Raw genomic sequence first — 19655 nt, 5'->3', positions numbered from 1 at the left:
AAGCGGTATTTGTGATAGATTTTGTTTGCTTACTCTTCCAAGGACAATATCAGCTGCTTTCAACAAACACTATGACTTTTATTAGCCTTTGCGATGAGTAGCAACAACTCATAGGAGACTAGGATCGATTTTTCAGAAGACTGAGCAGGACCCAGTACTGTCCAACGACATACGTTTCAAACTCGCACATTTTGCAGCAAAAAGCTCCATCGGCTTTCCTTCTAAAGCGCTATTTTTAGTCCACCATTGCTGTTCGAGACAACAAGGTCATTGGTCAGTACTCCATGACAAAAAAACGCATTGCGGCGAGTCTACACCATTGTTTTGTACAGCAACAAAACCATATCACTGTATCTGCGTTTCGTGCACAAACTCTTGACGAAGTAAAAAAAAAGATGCCTTACAAGTTGACAGTTCAGTTTTATATCAGAAGTACGCACGACTAAACTACTTGTTTGATCGATACTGACTGAGCAGTCCAACTAAGACTCGAGCGCTAACACTGCTTAGAAACAAATCCACTACTGGCGACAATTATTATGTCGATGAAGCTGTGAGAAATCCTATACACAGTACAGTTGGCACAGAGTGTTCCGCATCGGGCCGAAGTGCGACGATCGGGCAAGTTTCCGCACGTCTGTTGTACGCTACGAATTCCAGCAGTCGGATTGGCTACGGTCAGTTACTGCAATTACATTCAGGCTGATGATCTAAGGATTCTAAGACGAAAATGAGACTCGGAGTGCACAGGATGTAGTGCGTTCGCAGAAGACAGTTCGTCGCAGGTACTAACACCTTTGAGTTGATTAAATAGCTACTTTTTTGATGAAAAATGAAATGATCGTGTGGCATTGTTGGCGTGGACTCCCCAAACGGGAAAGTTCGGCCGCCAGGTGCAAATCTTACTACAGTCGACGCCACATTGGGCGACTTTGCGCTTCAGTGTTGACGTGAAAGGATGATGAGGACAACACAACAACCAGCCCACGAGCGAACAAAACCCCATGCCGGCCGGGAATCGAACCCAGGCCCCCTGCATGGCACGCAAACACATTGCCGCTCAGCTAAACAGGCGGATAACTTTTTTAAGTTTTGAAAACCAATGGTCTAGGCCATTCCTATGAAACATCGAGAACCATGTCTTTAAGCCGTTAGAAAAGCAGATGAGGTATGTAAAATATTTTTGCTCTGGTAGGTGAAAATACAGATCATGGGAAATTTATGGTCCGAGCTACCAACTGCGTGTACTTTGGAATGTTCCCAAGTAACACCACATCTAATGTACAATTCAACACATATAAGAGAGTTTATAACTACAAAGATACTTTAACAGCGATTCAGTTTTCAAGTACCGGTAGCATCTAACAGTGAATGACGTAGTATAGTTAGGTGATACATCAATAGAATACCCTAAAACCTCAATTCAGTATAGTATAATGTTGATAAGTCTCCTTTACAGTAAATCACTCATGTAACTTGTATGTTACAAGACAGTAAACTTCAGATTGTGATTCAAATGTGTTTCATATGCGTGATACTAAGCCGGCCGGGGCGGCCGAACGGTTCTAGGCGCTACAGTTTGGAACCGCGCGACCGCTTCGGTCGCAGGTTCGAATCCTGCCTCGGGCATGGATGTGTGTGATGTCCTTAGGTTAGTTAGGTTTAAGTAGTTCTAAGTTCTAGGGGACTGATGACCTCAGAAGTTAAGTCCTGTAGTGCTCAGAGCCATTTGAACCATTTTTGTGATACTAAGTCATTGTGTACATCTATCTCGTTTCGGTTAAATGCATTTATTCCCCTTTGGAAAGATCGCCATGACAGTCTGAATACGCAAAATGCATTGTTGCAACATTTGCCTAACTAGAGTGATGTGCAAGTGAAAGGTAGTTCTGCACACACAGAGAGATTACTTTGCTCTCTGTCTCTATCCTGCTATTGTCTACCATGTTATACCCGACATCAAAACACCATAAATAATAACAATAATAATAAACATCTATTTCGTTTCAAATAACACCTCCACTTTATCATGTTTTCTTTTTTTTTCTTTTCAGGAAAACCTTACCCAACAGCTCTTCGACATGTAATACTAACACATTATCCTCTTTCTGAACGCAACAATTCACTCATTACACAGGGCTGCTGATTCAATTATTCCATTAACAAATGGAAAGTTCCTGCACACGAAATGGATTCCAAGCACAGCAGTCATGGTCCTGATGTCAGCTGATAGTGGGTGTAGTGAGTCATTACGAAATACTCTGTGCATAGGGTGTGCAGTGATTGGAAGTAAGAAGTGAATGAAAAGTCTAGCGCTATCCTTTTATGTTATTAAATACAATGTGTACTGTACATAAAGTGTGGGGAAACTTTCAATTATGTATTGCACAAGAACTAAACATTGTATAGATGTCATACATATTGCATTTCGAAGAGAAACTCTAAAGTTTTTTGACAAACACTCGATATGCGAACCATGTGTGACCCGGCAGACGCCGATACGGTAATCGAATTCTTGCCATACCCGTCGTCGACTGTGGCAGCCGCTTCCCGAATTCTCTCCCGGAGCTCTGCTACTCGTACATCGCGTGGTAGAAGCGGTACATACACCAGATCTCTAATGTTTTCCGACAGAAAAAAGTCACACGGAATGAGATTTAGTGTTTTTGTTGAACTCCAATACACAGAAAGCTCGCTCCGCACCTGAACTCGCCATGTTTGCGACTAGCGCTGACTATCGGCAAATTACCAAACTACGCTGTGGCGTCATACATGAAAAAAGCCTTTCAGGGTTTTATCTTAAAAATGACATATGTATGATATCTGTACAATGTTTGGTTCTTGGGCAATAAATAACTGAATGTGTTCCCAGAGTTTATGTACACCCTGTATATTATTTGAAAAACGGTACTGAACACCAGGGATAAACTGAACGAGGCTGCGTTCTTTCAAACAGGTTAGCTCTCTACTTGTAAGTATGAGGGCTCCAATCTCCATTCAGCCATTTCATTTAGGTTTCTCCGCTTTCTCTAAATTTCTTCAAGCAAATGATGGAATAGTTCTTGTTTGAAGGCCATGGCTGACTACCTGTTCCATCATTGTCAAACTAGACCCGTAGGTATGTAAATGCCTGTGTACATGAATTATGTTTTTCTTTTGTTCTTAAATTGCAATACCATGAAATGTTCTATACCCTTGTAAGATTGATCCATGTTTCAATAAAACTGCTACTACTCTTTCTCGAAAAACTGATACACGGTAACCAGAAAACCATCACTGTTGGTTGTTACTAGAATAGATTATGTATCTGGTCTCTGTCACCAGTGTGGAACACTGCATAGTGCAAATAGCCTGACTGTAGGTGCACTAGCACCATACTCGGTGCTATATTTTCTGTGCATATCCCAAGCGGATGCTACAGGCAATTTTTATTGGATTACGCCTCACTTTTGTTTCGTTGCATGTCTAAGTTAGCTGAGTGAAATTTGGACTCAGTAGGATAAGGGGCTACCTGCCTCCATAACTGAGATCACTATTGCACGCTTGTCTGGTTGTACTCAACTTAGAGGTAAGCCACTTCAAATCCCGGTGGCGGACGAAATTTTCACTGCCAGTATCTGGCCGGCAATGGAAGGAAAGGTGGTTGCGTAAGGTTCAATATCACCAGTCTTCGTGCCAATATCCTGGATTAAACTCCAAACCTCTCCGCAGGGTCTCATGAAGTGAGGGAATGTGACACTACACTACTGTCCATTAAAAATGCTACACCAAGAAGAAATGCAGATGATAAACGGGTATTCTTGGGACAAATATATTAGACTACAACTGACATGTGATTACATTTTCACGCTATTTGGGTGCATAGATCCTGAGAAATTAGAACCCAGAACAACCACCTCTGGCCGTAATAACGGCCTTCATACGCATGGGCATTGAGTCAAACAGAGCTTGGATGACGTGTACAGGTACAGCTGCACATGCAGCTTCAACATGATACCACACTTCATCAAGAGTAGTGACTGGCGTATTGTGACAAGCCAATTGCTCGGCCACAATTGAACAGACGTTTTCAAATGGTGAGAGATCTGGAGAATGTGCTGGCCAGGGCACAAATCGACATTTTCTGTATCCAGGACGGACCGTACAGGACCTGCAACATGCGGTCGTGCATTATCCTGCTGAAATGTAGGGTTTCGCAGGGATCGAATGAAGGATAGAGCCACGGGTCGTAACACATCTGAAATGTAACGTCCACTGTTCAGAGTGCCGTCAATGCGAACAAGAGGTGACCGTGACGTTTAACCGATGGCACCCAATACCATCACGCCGGGTGATACGCCAGTATGGCGATGACGAATACACGCTTGCAATGTGCGTTCACCGCGATGTCGCCGAACACGGATGCGACCATCATGATGCATGAAAAAATGACGTTTTGCCATTCGTGCACCCAGGTTCGTCGTTGAGTACACCATCGCAGGCGCTCCTGTCTGTGATGCAGCGTCAAGGGTAACCGCAGCCATGGTCTCCGAGCTGATAGTCCATGCTGCTGCAAACGTCGTCGAACTGTTCGTGCAGATGGTTGTTGTCTTGCAAACGTCCCCATCTGTTGACTCAGGGATCAAGACGAGTCTGCACGATCCGTTACACCCATGCGGATAAGATGTCTGTAATCTCGACTGCTAGTGATACGAGGCCGTTCGGATCCAGAACTGCGTTCCGTATTACCCTCCTGATCCCACCGATTCCATATTCCGCTAAGAGCCATCGGATCTCGACCAACGCGAGCAGCAGTGACGCGATAGGATAAACCGTAATCGCGATGGGCTACAATCCGACCTTTATCAAAGTCGGAAACGTGATGGTACGCATTTCTCCTCGTTACACGAGGCATCAGAACAACGTTTCACCAGGCAACGCCGTTCAACTGCTGTTTGTGTATGAGAAATCGGTTGGAAACTTTCCTCATGTCAGCACGTTGTAGGTGTCGCCACCGGCGCCAACCTTGTCTGAATGCTCTGAAAAGCTAATCATTTGCATATCACAGCATCTTTTGCCTGTCGGTTAAATTTCGCGTCTGTAGCACGTCATCTTCGTGGTGTAGCAAATTTAATGGCCAGTAGTGTATTTACGGTGGTCCATCCATCAGTTGGGGCCGTTACGCTCGGTGGATCCTTCGGTGCTATTTGCGAGGCGTAGTCTATGTGCCGCCACCACGTGTCACCCATCCTTTTATCCATGACAACAGAAATTCAACACTACACTGTACAAACACTGATCACAGTCATCCACGCGACACAGATTTACTCTTACCACTTCATAACACGTCGGCAGAAGGCAATGTTAAACCGCCACTACTATGACCTTCCCATGAGTGGCAGTGCAGGTTTCCTGCATCTGCTCCCCTACACTCATATCCTGAGTGTGGGACTATTTATTATTAGGATAAGAGGCAAGGCTGCTGCTGGGCAATCAAAGTTAGAAAACGTAGAAAAAAAGCCATTATCTTCGCAATATATAACTTCTGGACAAAATTGGTTCAAATGGCTCTGAGCACTATGCGACTTAATTTCTGAGGTCATCAGTCGCCTAGAACTTAGAACTACTTAAACTTAACTAACCTAAGGACATCACACACACGCATGCCCGAGGCAGGTTTCGAACCTGCGACCGTAGCGGTCGCTCGGTTCCAGACTGTAGCACCCAGAACCGCACGGCCACTCCGGCCGGCTAACTTCTGCTCAACAACTTTGTTTATTACCCAAGGTAACCAGGAACTGTGTTAAATTTTCTTAACTGAATACATTTTCATTGCAGAAATGGGTCAATGATCCCAAGACAGGTGGAAAAGAGCTACCCAAAATATTGCTTGTTGCCACACACTCTGGGTCACTCCTTTAGGCTTTCACTTTCAGGGAAGAGTAGATGTTGTACCAAGATTAGATTAGATTGGATTAGACAAGATGTTCTTTTCGTTCCAATAGATCCACAGTAAGGATACCCTCCAGGTCATAGAATATGACAGAAAACAAGAATACAAAATAATTATTTACGAAGAAAAACACATATGATATCCTAATGTACCTTCCACGAACCCCAAGTGAGATGATCCTCATGGGAGCACAATAAGTAAAAAATTCTTAAAATATTTTAATTTAAAAGGTAATGACAAACTTGACACTAAACATGTAAATGTTCAGTATGCTGAGGTGCATACGATAATTCTTAGGCTGTGGTAGCCATGCATCATAAATAGGAAAATTATTTCACAACACTTCTACATCTACATTTACATCTACATCTACATATATACTCCGATAGCTACCAAGCGGTGTGTGGCGGAGCGCACAATTCGCCTCAGTACGAGCTCTCATTTGCCTTATCTTTGAATGATGATCACTACGCGATTTGCAAGTTGGTGGTAATAATATATGCTCTACATCCTCGGTGAAGATTGGATTTCGGAATTTAGAGAGCAGCTCCTTCTGTTTAGCGCGTCGTCTATCTGCAGGTGTGTCCCACTTCAAACTGTCTATGAGATTTGTAACGCTCTCGCGATGGCTAAATGTACCAGTAACGAATCTTGCCGCTCTTCTTTGGACCTTCTCAATCTCTTGAATCAGACCCAACTGGTAAGGGTCCCATACTGACGAACAATACTCTAAGACTGGACGAACTAACGTATTGTAAGCTATTTCCTTTGTTGAAGGACTGCATCGGCAACGGCCTTGCCGCAGTGGATACACCGGTTCCCGTGAAATCACCGAAGTTAAGCGCTGTCGGGCGTGGCCGGCACGTGGATGGGTGACCATCCAGGCCGCCATGCACTATTGCCATTTTCGGGGTGCACTCAGCCTCGCGATGCCAATTGGGGAGCTACTCGACCGAATAGTTGCGGCTTTGGTAAAGAATACCATCCTACGACCGGGAGAGTGGTGTGTTGATCCCACGCCCCTCCTATCCGCATCCTCCACCGAGGATGTCACGGCTGTCGGATGGTCCCGGTAGGCCACTCGTGGCCTGAAGACGGAGTGAAGGACTGCATCGCTTCAGGATTCTACCAATAAACCGCAATCTAGAGTTCGCCTTACCCGTTACTTGTGTAATCTGTTCATTCCATTTGAGATTATTTCGAATAGTCACACCCAGATACTTGACTGATGTTACCGCTTCCAAAGACTGATGATTTATTTTGTACTCAGACATTAATGGGGATTTTCACCTTGTTATACGCAGTAGACTACACTTACTAATATTGAGAGATAACTGCCAGTCATTATACCACGCATTTACTTTCTGCAAATCCTGATTGATTTGTTCACAATTTTCGTGTGATACTACTTTCCTGTAGACTACAGCATCATCGGCAAGCAGTCTAAGGCCGCTGTCAGTACCATCAACTAGATCGTTTATGTAAATCGTAAAAAGCAGAGGACCTATTACGCTGGCCTGGGGCACACCTGAAGTTTTGTTTCTGTTGAAGTTACCCCGTTCAGGACGAAATACCGCTCCCTGGCCGTTAGAAAAATTTCCATCTAACCGCATATGTCATTGGATAGACCATAAGCGCGCACTTTTTGTAGCAAGCGACAGTGCGGAACTTATTTACAATTATGTCATTACTGCATTAAATTTGTACAAATGTCAGATGGTACATTATCAGTCAGATATACACATCAGTCATTTCTGCTAAGAAATTCATCAGTGGAGTAGAAGGAATTAAACACCAATAAATCGTTTAGTCTCCTTTTAAAATGAACTTTATTCGTAGTGCAGGTTTTTTTTTGGCTCATGGAAAGGTACTGAAAATGTTCAACAACCACCGACATTTCGACAGGTGGAAACCCTGTCATTTTCACTTGTGACTTGGGGCAGTAAAGTGAGAACAGCTCTCTCAGGTTCTCTCGAGAGTGCTCGGCCAAGTGGCAGTTAGTAGCAAATGCAAAGTACCAGGCCGGCACGTACTGCGGGCCCTAACGTTACAACCCTGCATACCTGCACAGGCCGTACGTTTCCGAGGTCTACTCAGTCTGCAATGAGTACCGTGGGCAACCCTGGGACCAAAGCGAATCACTGACAGCGTGTCCGCCCACACAAAGGCCTCTGTGACAGGCCCCAGCCGGCCTCTGTGGCCGAGCGGTTCTAGGCGCTTCAGTCCGGAACCGCGCTGCTACTACGGTCGCAGGTTCGAATCCTGCCTCGGGCATGGATGTGTGTGATGTCGTTAGGCTTAAGTAGTTCTAAGTTTAGGGGACTGATGACCTCAGCTGTTAAGTCCCAGAACGCGCGGGATTAGCCGAGCGGCCTGAGGCGCTGCAGTCACGGACTGTGCGGTCCCGGTGGAGGTTCGAGTCCACCCTCAGACATGGGTGTGTGTGTGTTTGTCCTTAGGATAATTTAGGTTAAGTAGTGTGTAAGCTTAGGGACTGATGATCTAAGCAGTTAAGTCCCATAAGATTCCACACACATTTTTTATTTATTTTTTGTTAAGTCCCATAGTGCTTAGAGCCGTTTGAACCATTTGAATTTGAAAGGCCCCAGCCCGCAAAGGCTGCCGCGCTAGTGGGTTTGGATTATAATGATAAGTTTCTGCAACGAATATTCTCAAAATATGTAATCGTAACACTAATCGAGTCTTTCTGCAATAAATGATTTGACTTTTCTTTCAACTTTTAATTCACTAACAAAATGCCAGTTCGCTCTGTATCAGGTATAGTATACTTTAAACAACTCACATGCACAGTGATTGAAAGAGGCAACGATGTTATCAACACGTTACTAAAAGAAAATAACACATTCATTCAAATTAAAATGAGAAAAAGCTCCATAAATCAGTTTTAATTAATTGGTGAAAGAATTATGCAAAGATTTATTTGTGAATAGAACTACAAAATAACTAACTTTACATATAAAATAATTATCATGACATATTAACTTTCAGTGTAACACACTTTCCTTCTAAGGTCATTTTCACATATAAATTTGTTTGCAATTTTGGTAATATCAATAGTCATTTCTTTATGAACATTAAAAATTGCCAAATCATTCAGTTTTTTGTGTGTCATTGTTGACTGCAAAAACGTTTTCAACGGTCTAAGTGCTGAAAACGACCGCTCAGACGTACAAGAAGTAACAGGTATCGTTAAAATAATCCGAACAAACTTCACAAACCTTGTGAGAATTTCACGCCTGGTATCACTGTTTCCTCTACTTAAAATACCGTATTTGTAATGTTTGACAAGCTGGCCACTTCCTCTTTCTTCGTTCTGCACACATCTTGAAACATTTCCCTATGCAATGTTAGCTTGTCTGTATCAAAGACTACCCAAGAGAACTGTAGCATTCGATCAGCACCAGTCCGACCGATTTTATTTTATTTTATTTATTTATTGTTCCGTGGGACCAAATTAAGGAGAAGTCTCCATGGTCATGGAACGAGTCAATACATGAAATTACAACACGATAGTAGAAACAGATAAAATGAAATATAAAAAACATATTCAGGCGACAAGTCGTAAGTTTAAATAAAGAAAATCAACAATGTAACACTGTAATTTGCTTAATTTTTCAGCTCTTCCAGGAGCTCCTCGACAGAATAGAAGGAGTGAGCCATGAGGAAACTCTTCAGTTTTGACTTAAAAGAGTTTGGGCTACTGCTAAGATTTTTGAGTTCTTGTGGTAGCTTATTGAAAATGGATGCGGCAGAATACTGCACTCCTTTCTGCACAAGAGTCAAGGAAGTGCATTCCACATGCTGATTTGATTTCCCCAAAAAATTACCCCAAAAAATAATACCATACGATATAGGGGTGTGAAAATATGCGAAGTAGACTACTTTTCGTGTTGAACTGTCACTTATTTCAGATACTGTTCTAATGGTAAATAAAGCAGCACTTAGTTTCTGAACAAGATCCTGGACATGGGCTTTTCACAACAGCTTACTATCAATCCGAACGCCGAGGAACTTGAACTGTTCCGTCTCGCTTATAATATGCCCATTCTGTCTGATCAAAATATCGATTCTTCTTGAATTGTGAGTTAGAAACTGTAAAAACTGAGTCTTACTGTGATTTAGCATCAAATTATTTTCCACAAGCCACGAACTTATTTCATGAACTACATTATTTGATACTGTTTCAATATTACACCCATTCGCTTCGAGTTGTGAAATAATTCCAGAACCTTTGAGTCAGATCCATGATTTAGCGAATCCACAACCACATCAATTGTTTCAAAAAATATTTGTCTGTACATTTCCTCCGGCGTTTGATACATATGATGAACACTACCTTCGTGGTAGGGTTTTAGCATCTTCCTTTTCTAGACAAAGCTGGTTTATCAGTGATAGGTTGCTCCGCTTTCCTAATGGTTTCATTCCAAATCTCAAAAAATGTATCGCTTTGTGAAGCTAAACTTGCAGACAAAGTTTCCGTCACTCTTTTGATTTCTCGGCATAACAATGATTTCTTCTTAAAAGAAAATGAAGTTTCTCAATCCTGCCGAAAACTGAAATTAACATTTTCAGGGAAATAAGATCTGAATTGACACAGGTTTGAAAAATATCCACTAGCCTTCCTGCTGACTTCACTTCTTTCTCCTGACAGATCTTCCAATAATTTCAAGAGAACGTCATAATTACTTTCCAACGATTTTAGTGATTGTACCCTGACACACCAACTCGTAGGACAGAAAGGCCGCAAAGTCAGTCTGTGAACGTTTCTTACAACACCGTCTTCGTTGTCTTCTTGTAGCAATTAAAACACCGCTAGCCTCTTTGGCGAATGTCTTACGAATGATTTTAATTCACGAAGGATCACCGGGAAGTCTCGCACATAACTGATACCTTGCATTGCATCTTGTACTACCAAATTCAAATTATGTGCCGAACAATGTACAAATATAGCTCTCGGCTCCAACTGAGTAATCCTATTTTGTGCGAGGGTGAGTCAAATGAAAACCTTAAATATTTTTTAAAATATTATTTATTGTGCAGAAGTGGTACAAAGCCGTATCACTTTTCAACGTAATCTCCCCCACGTTCAATGCAAGTCCTCCAGAGCTTACAAAGTGCACAAATTCCTTTAGAAAAAAATTCTTTTGGTAATCTGCGCAACTACTCATGCAACGCGTGGCGTACCTCTTCATCAGAACGGAACTTCTTTCCTCCCATTGCGTCTTTGAGTGGTCCGAACACATGGAAATCACTTGGGGCAAGGTCTGGGTTGCTCGCTCTCTTCGTTTCCGGTTGGTGGAAGTGAACCCAGGTTTTGTCCCCAGTAACGATTCTTGTAAGGAAGCCATCACCTTCTCGTTCACAGCGCCGAAGAAGTTCTTCACAAGCATCAACACGTCGTTCTCTCATTTCAGGAGTCAGCTGCCGTGGAATCCATCTTGCAGACACTTTGTGAAACTGGAGCACATCATGCACAATGTGGTGCGCTGGCCCATGACTAATCTGTAAACACGCTGCAATGTCATTCAATGTCACTCGGCGATTTTCCTTCACTATGGCTTCAACTGCTGCAATGTTCTGTGGAGTCACAACTCGTTGTGCCTGACCTGGACGAGGAGCATCTTCCACTGAAGTCACACCATTTGCGAACTCCCTACTCCATTCGTAGACTTGCGGGTGGAACAGACATGCATCACCGTACTGAACCTTCATTCGTCGATGAATTTCAATAGGTTTCACACCTTCACTACGCAAAAACCGAATAACAGAACGCTGTTCTTCCCTGGTGCAAGTCGCAAGTGTGGCGGCCATCTTTATACTGATACCGCGACGGTATGTGTGCATCTGCAATATGCTGCCACCTACACGCTGTTTGTAGCACGCTTACCAACTTACAGGATAACGGCGCGAAATTTCGATTTGTTATTACAAATTTAAGGTTTTCATTTGACTCACCCTCGTAATATTGTTAAATGTCCACTGGCATTGCTTGCGCCATCATAACATTGAGCATGACAGTATTTTATGTCGAGGGATAAACGTCTTATGACATCCTGGAGGATTTCAAACAATGTCCTAGAACTTGTTGAAGCTACTTCATAGAAGCCCATAAAAACTTCTTCAACTTGAAGATTTTTATCGATATGTCTGGAACATAGAAATAGTTGTTCCTTCAGTCATGTGTCGGAAGTCTCATTTACAATAAGAGAAAAAATAGTGCCTCCATAATAGATTTCACAATGTTTTGTTGTACATCGCTGGTTGGTAACGAGACAATTTCATTCAATATATCATGAGAAACCTACTTATATGAAGTTCGCTGCAACCAAGATTTGAAGTCAGGAGCATTTTCTGCTCTAAGCAGCAGCAACTGATGAATGTTGGGAGGTTCATCGGTGTGACCACAAATTGTTATTCCTTGCCGACTTAAAAACTGGAGGGACGTTATTATCTATAAAATTGCCTTGCGTGCGTTTTTCATGTCTTCGATTTATGTGTTGAGATAAGGGATGACACATTGTTACCTTGTTGCGTAGTTGCCAAAGCAGTCACGGACGAACGGTGAAGTGTACCTTTTTCATGAACTCTAAAATGTTCAGTTGCCTTTTGCCACTGGGAAAATCCATTTCGAACAAATGCATTACACGAATCCCTGTCTGCAGAAGTAGCCCTTGCCGAAGGGAACACTATACTGGAATCAAAAGTGTTTTTACACTCACTACAGAGCCGGCCGCGCTGGTCTACCGGTTCTAGGCGCTCAGTCCGGAACCGCGGGACTGCTGCGGTCGCAGGTTCGAATCCTGCCTCGGGCATGGATGTGTGTGATATCCTTAGGTTAGTTAGGTTTAACTAGTTCTAAGTTCTAGGGGACTGATGACCACAGATGTTAAGTCCCATAGTGCTCAGAGCCATTTGAACACTCACTACAGAACACTTTGTCCAATTCTTCGTTGCAGTAAGTTCAAGGAAACGTGTTCCTTATTTTTTGTCCTGAACATGCTTTTCACTATTGTCGGTTTTCATAAGAGCCAACTGTGATGATGACGACAAATGTACAATGAATTCATCCATAGCGACTAGGAAACTGTTCGAATTCGAAAATTTGTATAGAAGCAATACTCGATATCTTGTTACAGCTTTCCACATGCGTAAAGTAATCGCGCAACGTTAGAAAACTGCAAAAATGTTTGCCCGGCGAAGAGCTTTTGCTCCACGCATCCCGTCAGTAAACCGTCTTCTTTGTACTAGCTATCAATGCGGTAACAGCCCTTCAACCTACAATATAAGCTCCCGCGTCCTTCAAAGTCGATGTCTTAAAAAAAAAAAAAAAAAAAGATTTCAACACAAATTACGTGAAAACAATTTCACTGGAAACAGCCGCACTGTACACAGTATAGTTCGGCTGTTATTCTGGGGATGCCCATGACTTGGCCAGAGAAAGGCAAGGAACGGGGCAGTGTGTTGCGTGGTTGGCTTTGCACAAAGACATCTGACACAAACATATATATTTTAAAGGTCAGAAATTATAACTCCCATCTCAGTGTTTTAATAGTTCATTACTTTTTGGAAAAGGAATGTGATTACTGTATATTTTATTTAGTTTTTATCAATCTAAACCCGGACACACCCACGAGGTCCGTGCACATGAAACGAAGCAAATTTACAAATTATTTGCAATGTTATTTATTTATATGTTGCATAACCAATCTTGAAGACGTATATTACACTACTGGCCATTACAATTGCTACACCAAGAAGAAATGCAGATTATAAACGAGTATTCACTGAACAAATATAGTATACTAGAACTGACATGTGATTACATTTTCACGGAATTTGGGTGCATAGATCCTGAAAAATCAGTACCCAGAACAACCACCTCTGGCCGTAATTACGGCCTTGATGCGCAGGGGAATTGAGTCAAACAGAGCTTGAATGGCGTGTACAGGTACAGCTGCCCATGCAGCTTCAACACCATACCACAGTTCATCAAGAGTAATTACGGGCGTATTGTGACGAGCCATTTGCTCGGCCACCATTGACCAGACGTTTTCAGTTGGTGAGAGATCTGGAGAATTTGCTGGCCAGAGCAGCAGTCGAACATTCTCTATATCCAGAAAGGCCCGTACAGGACCTGCAACATGCGGTCGTGCATTATCCTGCTGAAATGTAGGGTTTCGCAGGGATCGAATGAAGGATAGAGCCACGGGTCGTAACACATCTGAAATGTAACGTCCACTGTTCAAAGTGCCGTCACTGCGAACAAGAGGTGACCGAGACGTGTAACCAGTGGCACCCCATACCATGACGCCGGGTGATATGCCAGTTTGGCGATGATGAATACACGCTTCCAATGTGCGTTTACCGCGATGTCGCCAAACACGGATGCGACCATCATGATGCTGTAAACAGACCCTGAATTCATCCGAAAAAATGACGTTTTGCCATTCGTGCATCCAGGTTCGTCGCTGAGTACACCATCGCAGGCGCTCTTGTCTGTGATGCAGCGTCAAGGGTAACTGCTGCAAACGTCGTCGAACTGTTCGTTCAGATGGTTGTTGTCTTGCAAACTTCCCCATCTGTTGACTCAGGGATCGAGACATGGCTGCACGATCCGTTACAGCCATGCGGATAAGATGCCTGTCATCTTGCCTGCTAGTGATACGAGGCCATTGGGATCCAGCACGGCGTTTCGTATTACCCTCCTGAACCCACCGATTCCATACTCTGCTAACAGTCATTGGATCTCGACCAACGCGAGCGCAATGTCGCGATACGATAAACCGCAATCGCGATAGGCTACCATCCGACCTTTATGAAAGTCGGAAATGTGATGGTACGCATTTCGCCTCCTTCCACGAGGCATCACAACAACATTTGACCAGGCAACGTCGGTCAACAGCTGTTTGTGTATGAGAAATCGGTTGCAAATTTTCCTCATGTCAGCACGTTGTGGGTGTCGCCACCGGCGCCAACCTAGTGTGAATGCTCTGGAAAGCTATGCATCTCACAGCATCTGCTGCCTGTCGGTTAAATTTGGCGTCTGTAGCACGTCATCTTCGTGGTGTAGCAATTTTAATAGCCAGTAGCGTAAATTTCCGCCACCTCGAAATAAGTAGAGGATTACCCAGTTCGTCGGAATGGTGAATATTTTTAGTAGGTTTGTGCAGAATTTTGTCCAACTAGACACTCCCTTGAACCGACAGCGTCGTAGAAGAGAACCACTCAGGTGATCCAATAGCCATCAGTCTGCCTTTGACATTATGAAGCAAGCGCACAGCAGTTTCCTGTGTTAGCCGTTCTCGATTATCAGCTTCCAATTCCGGAGTGGTTGCTGTTTTGTTACAGGATTTTGATGGGGACCGTAGGCCAGTCGCCTATACTTTGAGGGTTCTGTCAGGGACAGAGATCAGATACTCCGTGTATGGTTGGAAGCTTTGGTGGTGGTATTTGGACTGGAAAAACTTAAGATGTATTTGGAACACCGTCAATTCTTATTGGAAACAGACAATCCGAGGCCCTGGAAAACCGATAGGATTGCCTAACGGGCAGCCCAGAAATCAGCTTTCCGGTTTGTGGTGAAGCATATAAGGGGTCCTGACAATCGATTGGCAGACGCATCGAGCTGAACATTCGCCGAGCCTCCTGAGATAGCGCATTCTGATGAGGGTTACCATGTTTGTGTTGTAATACTCACAGATTCCCACAATGTTCGGAAACTTGGAGGAGCAGATGGAATGGGATCTGATGCTCAGGGATGTTAAACAAGAGCTCCTTAGTGGAAAGGATGTAGCAGGGTACCAAATAACAAGGGAATTCTATGTTGTAGTAGCTGTTATGATGAAAGGTTAAAAGATAAGCCTTCCTAAGAAACTGGTCCCAGCGGTGTTTAGGTATTTTCACAATTCTGTATGTGGTGGTCGCTTGGGAACCTTTAAGGCCATCATGAAAATTAAGGGACACCTGAATCCTGATGTTAGAAAATTTGTCCCACATTACCATAAATGTTGTTCAGCGAAGCCTAATTGCAATGCCCATCACGGTTTACTACACTCTAGTCGGGAAGAGTGGCCTATGGGCAAATTGTTCGAAGACTATTTAGGGTCGCTTCCGCGTTCGAAGAGTGGCAATACATAAATATTGGTTGTGATGGAGGTATTCTCTCGTTTCGTCTGGTTGGTTCGGACATGTCTGAAAGAACAGACAACATATCCATGTAATTATACAGTTCTGGCAATACCGGACATGACCTTCCTCTTATGTGTGGATGCACATATATTACCCGAACTCTTACGAGACTTGGTGAGAATGTCTTCCACGGGTAATGAGTGTGTTGGGTAGGGACACTACGAATGTAGTGTGTGGACTTATAAGGTGAGAATGTGGGTCTCGCGGGAGGCGTGCGCGAGATAGTCCCTGCAGTCGCCCTGTACTCTGTGCCCTCGGTGGCTCAGATGGACAGAGCATCTGCCATGTATGCAGGAGACCTCGAGTTCGAGTCCCGGGTGGGGCACACATTTTCACCTGTCCCTCTTGATATATATCAATACCAGTCAGCAGTTGAAGGTATTAATATATAATTATAATTTCGTTCTAGACGGCTGCAGGTCATCAATGGTGTCTGTTCTTTCGGACATGTCTGAAAGAACAGACACCATATCCATATAAGTATACAAAGTTCCATATGTCGTCAACCATGCGTCTACGTCCTGTACTCGAACATCCATTACGTACCGCCCTACACAGAGTCGCTTGCCCGGTGTCGGCGGATAAATATGATATTGCAGTGCCTGTGTTATTCCGAACTACCATGTAATACTCCTTTTTTTGTTATCAGTCTTCTGACTGGTTTGATGCGGCCCGCCACGAATTCCTCTCCTGTGCTAATCTATTCATCTCAGAGTAGCACTTGCAACCTACGTCCTCAATTATTTGCTGGATGTATTCCAATCTCTGTCTTCCTCTTTTTGCTTTCTATAGCTCCCTCTAGTACCGTGGAAGTCGTTCCCTCATGTCGTAACGGATGTCCTATCAACCTGTCCCTTCTCCTTATCAGTGTTTTCCACATATTCCTCTCCTCTCCGATTCTGCACAGAACCTCCTCATTCCTTACCTTATCAGTCAACCTAATTTTCAACATTCGTCTATAGCCGTCACAGATAAAATGTTTTACAACGGCGAATATGACCAAGGACTCGAACCAGAATTTTCCGCTTATCGCGCTGTAGTCGCCGCAGCGCCTGTTTCTTTTGGACATGTATGCATGTCCAAATGGCCGGCCGTTGTGGCCGTGCGGTTCTAGGCGCTTCAGTCCGGAACCGCGCTGCTCCTACGGTCACAGGTTCGAATCCTGCCTCGGGCATCGGTGTGTGATGTCCTTAGGTTAGTTAGGTTTAAGTAGTTCTAAGTCTAGGGGACTGATGAAATCAGATGTTAAGTCCCATAGTACTCAGAGCCATTTCATTTCTTGTACAAATGAATATTGCATCCTGTATGGGAATATACATAATGGATGTACGAGTACAGATTGTAGACACATGGTTGACGACATACCGAAGTTTGGGTCTGCCCGTGACTCGAGCTCGGATAGCCTAAATGCAAGATAAGAGGGAAACCCTGGTCTGGCACAAATTTTCACTGTCGTCATTACATTGTACAGCTGATAGTTGTTCATATTCGCAACTGGGAATACTCGGTGATCAAAAAGTCAGTATAAATTAGAAAACTGAATAAATCACGGAATAATGTAGATAAAGAGGTACAAATTGACACACATGCTTGGAATGACATGGGGTTTTATTAGAACCAAAAAAATACAAAAGTTCCAAAAAGTCTGACAGATGGCGCTTCATCTGATCAGAATAGCAATAATTAGCATAACAAAGTAAGACAAAGCAAAGATGATGTTCTTTACAGGAAATGCTCAATATGTCCACCATCATTCCTCAACAATAGCTGTAGTCGAGGAATAATGTTGTGAACAGCACTGTAAAGCATGTCCGGAGTTACGGTGAGGCATTGGCGTCGGATGTTGTCTTTCAGCATCCCTAGAGATGTCTGTCGATCACGATACACTTGCGACTTCAAGTAACCCCAAAGCCAATAATCGCACGGACAGAGGTCTGCGGACCTGGGAGGCCAAGCATTACGAAAGTGGCGGCTGAGCACACGATCATCACCAAACGACGCGCGCAAGAGATCTGTCGGACATTTTGTGAACTTTGTTTTTTTTTTGTTCTAATAGAACCCCATGTCACTCCAAGCATGTGCGTCAATTTTAACCTCTCTATCTGCATTATTCCGTGGTTTATTAAGTTTTCAAATTTATACTGACTTTTTGATCACCCGGTACATTTCATGTACAAAAATGACCGATGTCAGAAGTTACTGATGTTGAGTATTAATAATCAACTTGTGAGGTAGCAATAACTCTGCCCGCTAGTTTTTTTTGAAAAGGAATAGAGCAGGAGTTCATATAGCATTTAAACAAAAATCTCCATCTGTAAGGTCATTCGATAATTTAATTTCAACTGCTTCCTTGGTAACGCTAACCCAGTATGTAGCAGTGCATGCCAGAATCTCCGTGGTGTCCTATTCCAAAGAATGACTGGTGCCAAGGCAATTTTCTGCAATTGCAGGTTGTTGTAAATGTGTGTGGTGCTTGTGCTCAGTACACCGGTCCTCCTGCAGTCTTTGTGGTCTGACCAATATACAACGTGCAACAACTGCAAGCAATATTCGTGGGGTCTCGTAGTTCCGCTTCGAGCGCCGGGCGGGAAGGTTCTTGTTTATTTCACTTGCCGCAGAGTCGCTTGTGTGGAGTTTTCCTCGTTAGTGTTGTGCTGTCTGCCGAGTGAGTCGCAGTGCCTCCGCTGCGGCTTCACTGTCTGTTTGTGTACGTCTACTTGCAGCGGCGTCGGCCGCTCCGCTATGGCTACCATGGTTCCCACGTGTGTTCCACGAAAAGGTACTGTGAGCTTTACTTTTAATAAAATAACGCGAAAAGTGCAGGCCGGGTCTCTAGAAAGCCGCGATTGGCTTGTCGATACAATTCATGTGAACTCTGATCAGGTCCACACCGCTTATTTTGATGCAGACGAGTACGTGGTTTACGTGAAATTTATGGATCCCCTTCACGTAGAAAGATTACTGTCGCGACATGGTTCTCACGCCCCTTCGAGCATCGCGATAATTCCGTTAGTATGGTGTCCTTCGCAGATGCTGAAATCGAATACACTAATGTTCGAGTGTTCAACCTCCCGCCGGAAGTTGATGACAATTTTCTGAAGGACATATTGACTCCAATGGTAACGTGAAGAAATGTTCGCCGTGAACGCTGGTCTACTCAACACAGGTTACAGTGTTATAGTGGAATTCGTTCCGTGTAAATGCATGTCAAACGCAATATTCTATCACATTTACACGTGTGTAGTTACCGCGCCCGCGTCGTGTATACTGGTCAAGAGGGAACCTGCTTCCTATGTAATGAAAGTGGACACGTTCGGTGATCTTGTTCGATCCACTCACTCAGTCGGCCTACTTCTGCTTCGGATTATAATGAACAAATAGTCAGTTCTGATAATCGTGTCAATGTACACTACTGGCCATTAAAATTGCTACACCACGAAAATGACGTGCCACAGACGCGAAATTTAACCGACAGGAAGAATATGCGGTGATATGCAAATGATTAGCATACAAG

General features: G+C 43.6%; 1 protein-coding gene across 3 annotated transcripts in view; it reads right to left on the bottom strand.

Annotated features, from left to right (window-relative positions):
* LOC126470882 (organic cation transporter protein) overlaps window positions 1–19655 on the bottom strand; it is a 489616-nt gene that overhangs the window by 83795 nt on the left and 386166 nt on the right. The gene's annotated exons all lie outside the window — the stretch shown is intronic.

The sequence above is a fragment of the Schistocerca serialis genome, chromosome 3 (genome assembly GCF_023864345.2).
Source record: "Schistocerca serialis cubense isolate TAMUIC-IGC-003099 chromosome 3, iqSchSeri2.2, whole genome shotgun sequence".
Taxonomy (NCBI): Eukaryota; Metazoa; Arthropoda; class Insecta; order Orthoptera; family Acrididae; genus Schistocerca; species Schistocerca serialis.
Note: the sequence above shows the minus strand (reverse complement) of the source record. Positions and strands in the feature narration are given on the sequence as shown.